The sequence below is a fragment of the Giraffa tippelskirchi genome, chromosome 5 (genome assembly GCF_054371585.1).
Source record: "Giraffa tippelskirchi isolate mGirTip1 chromosome 5, T2T-mGirTip1v1.2.pri, whole genome shotgun sequence".
In the NCBI taxonomy this organism is placed as follows: domain Eukaryota; kingdom Metazoa; phylum Chordata; class Mammalia; order Artiodactyla; family Giraffidae; genus Giraffa; species Giraffa tippelskirchi.
Window position 1 is genome coordinate 75051457 of NC_137279.1, and position 4285 is coordinate 75055741.

Here is a 4285-nt window from a genome sequence, read left to right on the forward strand (position 1 = left end):
GCCCCCGGCCCGCCCGCCCTGCCCACAGCCGCTGCCAATCCCTGGGGCTTGCTCTGCCCGGGTGCCCACCCCTCTCTCCCGTCTGGGAGCCAGGGTCCAAGCACCTCTTCCGGTTTCGTTCCTCTGCCTGGCCTGCGCCAGCCCTCTGGGGCTGCCCTGAGCGCCCTGACCGGGGGATGAAGTCTCCGGACTTGGAGCACCCAGGACTGGGGCCAGGGCACCGGGGAAAGGGGGAAGATTTGCTGAGTGTCCACCTCTTAGTGAAGCTCTCCCAACCTTCTGGGTCTGATGCTGGGTCCCAGCACCTGGCACCCCAGGAGCTAATGTGCGCAGCCGGGTCCCGTTGGTCATTTTTGCCTTTAGAGTTCTTGACAGCAGCAGTCCTGGCAGGGCTGTCCCTCTGTCCAATGGGACTTGTCACTTACCTTCAGGTAAGTAAGGGCTTCCCTGGTGGCTCAGGCGATAAAGACTCTGCCTGCGATGCAGGAAACCCAGATTCAAGCTCTGAGTCAGGAAGATCACCTGGAGAAGGGAATGGCTACCCACTCCAGTATTCTTGCCTGAGAAATCCCATAGACAGAGGAGTGATGGGCTACAGTCTATAGGGTCGCAAAGAGTTGGATTCTACTTAGCGACTAACACACTTGCACACAGGTAAGTAAAGATAATCATCTCTCCCACTTCCTACTCCCAGGAGTAATTCAGTTTCTCCTTTTGGAATAAAACCCTGAGAGCCAACTGAGGATCACCCAAGAAGGCTTACAGAATACCTCGTGCTAGGCCAACTTTCATTTTAGAGAAGGGGAAACTGACGCCCAGAAAGGATATTGGATTGGCACAAAGTCTCACAAGGAGTTAGTGGCAAACCACGATGAGGACCTAGGTCAGTGGCCACCACCATCCCTGCCCCATCAGACTTCAGGGATCAAAGAAAAACTAGGATGGGATCAAGTGCCCAATCTGGCCCCCTTCCAGCGTACTTCCTCCTGAAGGCTGTGAGGAAAGGAGATGGTCACCAAGTCAGGGAGGTCTGTGGCCTCTGCCCTGCCAGTGGACGTGGTCTCTGCAGTCTGTGGGTCCTGGCAGAGGACTCTTGAGGAGGGATAGTCCACAGTGGGGATGTGTTTCTGCTGAATGCTCTCTGATGATTGATCGAAAGTGACTGCCACTCTTTTAGTCCTAGGCTTTCCCTAGAAAGACTGAGTGGTTGAGAATAGGGAAAATTTCTTTCTGGAAGACATGGGCCTGAGATCTGCCCTCCGACATCAGCCTGCATCCAGTCTGCAGCACAAGATCTCTCGCGACTCCACAAGGCTTGGACTTGGGAGGGAGAAGAGAGACACCGGGCCCATCAGGACAGGGACCTGGCAAAGGGCCTCTCAACTCTTTGCTCGGTCTGTCTTCTCTGCCAAGGCATGCAGATTTCCTGGGCCCATGTGCTCTATAAGAATAAATCTGCTGAGTGTTGAAGGGGTGCAAAGAGCGATGGATCCGGAGACTCCAGGCTTTCAGAAGCAGCAGCAACCTGCCTGGCTCCATAATCCACCTCTGTGATAGAATACAGGCATGCAGGGAGGAGTCCATGCAGTGGCAGGGCAGGAGCTATGCTAAAGATCAGTGTTTTAGAGGATTAGAGAGAATGAGGCTAAAGGAACCAGGGGAGTATATGTAGTTAAGAGATTTCAACAAAACTTTACTAAACATCTCTTCTGTACAAACAACAGCCGATTCTCTGGGCGCAAAAGATGAATGAAATGCAGTCCCTCCCCTCAGGGAGCTCAGTTTCCTGTGGGGCAGTAAGTGACCAGTTCCTGGGCTAGAGGGCCAAGGTCAGAGCTGTGGCCGCCTGGAGGGGTTGTTCTGCTACTTGAGCTGAGGGTTAGGGGATGAGAGGACAGTGGAGGGGAGGAAGGGCTTTTGTGTTCTTCCAGCAGGGATAATATCAAGTGCAAGGTGCAAAGGTGGAGAATCTGGCCACACAGCTCTGTGAGGCCAGCACTTAGAGTGGGGCTGGAGGTGACTTCATAAAGGGAGCAGGTGCTGGGTTCTGAAGAGCCTTCTACATACACCAGAGCTAATGAGCCAGGGTCCTCTCCTGACAAAAGGAGGCAACCTAGAACATTTCAGAGGAAAGAGGAATCACTTGGTCTGTGATTTAGGATAAGCCCTCTGGTAGTCAAGTGGGGTACTGATGGTGGGGTCGGACTGGGAGATGAGAACCCCAGTTTGGAGGCCGAGTCTGGTGAGACGTCATGAGGAGTAGCAACAGAGAGGAGAGACAGGAGACAGGGTCACGGAGCTTTGTGCCTAGAAGATAAGGGATCAGAGAGTGTCCAGGTTGGAATCACTGGTGTGAAAAGCCAAGCTCGGAGCTTCTTAGGGACACCTTGACTCCCAGAACCTCCTGTGTACCCTTGGGCAAGTGACTTAAACTTTCTGAGCTGAGTTTTGCAATCTGTAAGTAAAGATACTAAAATTAATGTGTGTGGTTGTGGTACATATTAAAGATAATGTATGCCAAGGCACAGAGTTTGGCTTGTAACAGGAACTCAGTATATAGTAGATGTAATTACCTTTGTCCAGTCAATAAACTTTTATTGAGCATCTGCTATGTGCCAAGGTCTGTAGTGGATCCTTGGGATTTAAATCTCAGTCCCCTTTCTCATGCAGGTCAGCGTCCAGGGGGAAAGAGATGTGCAGAGGAAGAGTTGCACAGCAAGGTGATACGGGCTGGGGCCCAGGAGAGTCAGGGATACCTTCACAAAGGAGAGGGGACAGCTGAAATGATGGAGAGTCTGCTACCTCCTCAGAGACTGTCCCACCACTCCCACCCTCTGACATGGGATTGCGTTTCAGAATCTTTGAAATCTTCAGTTTTGACAGCAAAGCCTTACTCCTTGGAGTTGGGTGGGGGGAATGGGCTGTAGATGGGTGTCTCTATGGAGTCTGAATGGCAGATGGAGCCTTGGCAGCCCCAGGGAAGCCCCCTGTATGGACAGGTGGGAGGGGAAGCCAGGTGAGAGTGACTGTGAGCTGTGGGTGGAGTTTGCTAGCTGGGTAAAGAGCCTGTGTGTGTGTGTGTGTGGCTCATCCTGATTTTTCTGCTCCCTTTCTCTGTTCTTTGGAAAGTTGCCTCCAAATCCTCTGATGCCCCCACCCTTCTCCTGTGCCAGTTTTCTTTCCATCCATCTCTCAACAAGCCGAGCTTAGTAGAAGCTGCACTGCCTGGGTCCTCCACTAAGGAGGGACTCCCACCCTACCACCCCATCAAGTAAGACCTCGGGCTGTAAAGCCACATAGACATGACCTTGGGCAGTTACTCACGTCTCTGGCTTGCCCGTCTATAACATGAAGATGGGAATGGTCCCTCTCTCGTGGGGCTGTTGTGAGATGTAAGCCTGCGCCCAATCAATGCTTTCTTCCCTTCTCCACAGCCCAATAACTGTCTCCTTGCAGAGAGTCAGACAAGACTCAGCTGGGGGTTTCCCCTGGCACCCCAGCCCCCAGTGCCCCTCTTCTGCAGACCCCTCTGCTCTGCCAACCTAAAGGGTCTGTGGCTTTCCTGGGAGGCTCTGGCGGCCCCAACATGACAGGCTGGGAGGCTAAGCAGCATGACAGTGGGGGCCAGGGGCAGCCCAGCCCCCTCCTTGCTCCATTCAGTCCCTCCTCCCTGCTGCCAGCGACAAGCCACTGCTCTGCAGGTAGGACAGGCATCCCTGCGCCCTGAGGGCCGAATGTGGAAGCTGGAAACAGCTCTCCCTCACAGACTGTGTGGGCAGCTTCTGAAAAACCAAAGTTCAAGCCTGCCTCACTTTCTCCTGGGAGGCGCAACATCCAGACAGGGAGAGCTCTGCCAGCAGAGAAACCCCCTTCCTGCACCACTGCTGCAGGCTCTCCTTTCTGACCCCACCCGCACCCAGGCAGACACAGTCTCCCAAAGCACTGCAGAAACCCTTGGCGGGCCCTGACCTGACCCTGCCCCTAAGGTGCAGGAGTCATTTCCTTTATCTGGGCCTCAGTTTTCCTCCTCTGCAAAATGGGAATAAAGTGAGTGCTTGCCTCTCAGGAGGATTCTATGAGAGCATGAATGTAGAAGTGCTTAGTTAACTGTAAGAAGATCTGCATGTGTGTAGATAATTAGTGTTTGGCCAAAGCGCCCTTCTTAGGGTTCTAGGAGACAAGTAAAGACAAGAGAATTGAGAAACTAAGTAAGAACAGAGAGAAACTCTCCCGAAGGGCATGTATGTCCTTGACAGGGAGGAAGGAGAGTGGCAGCAGAGATCTG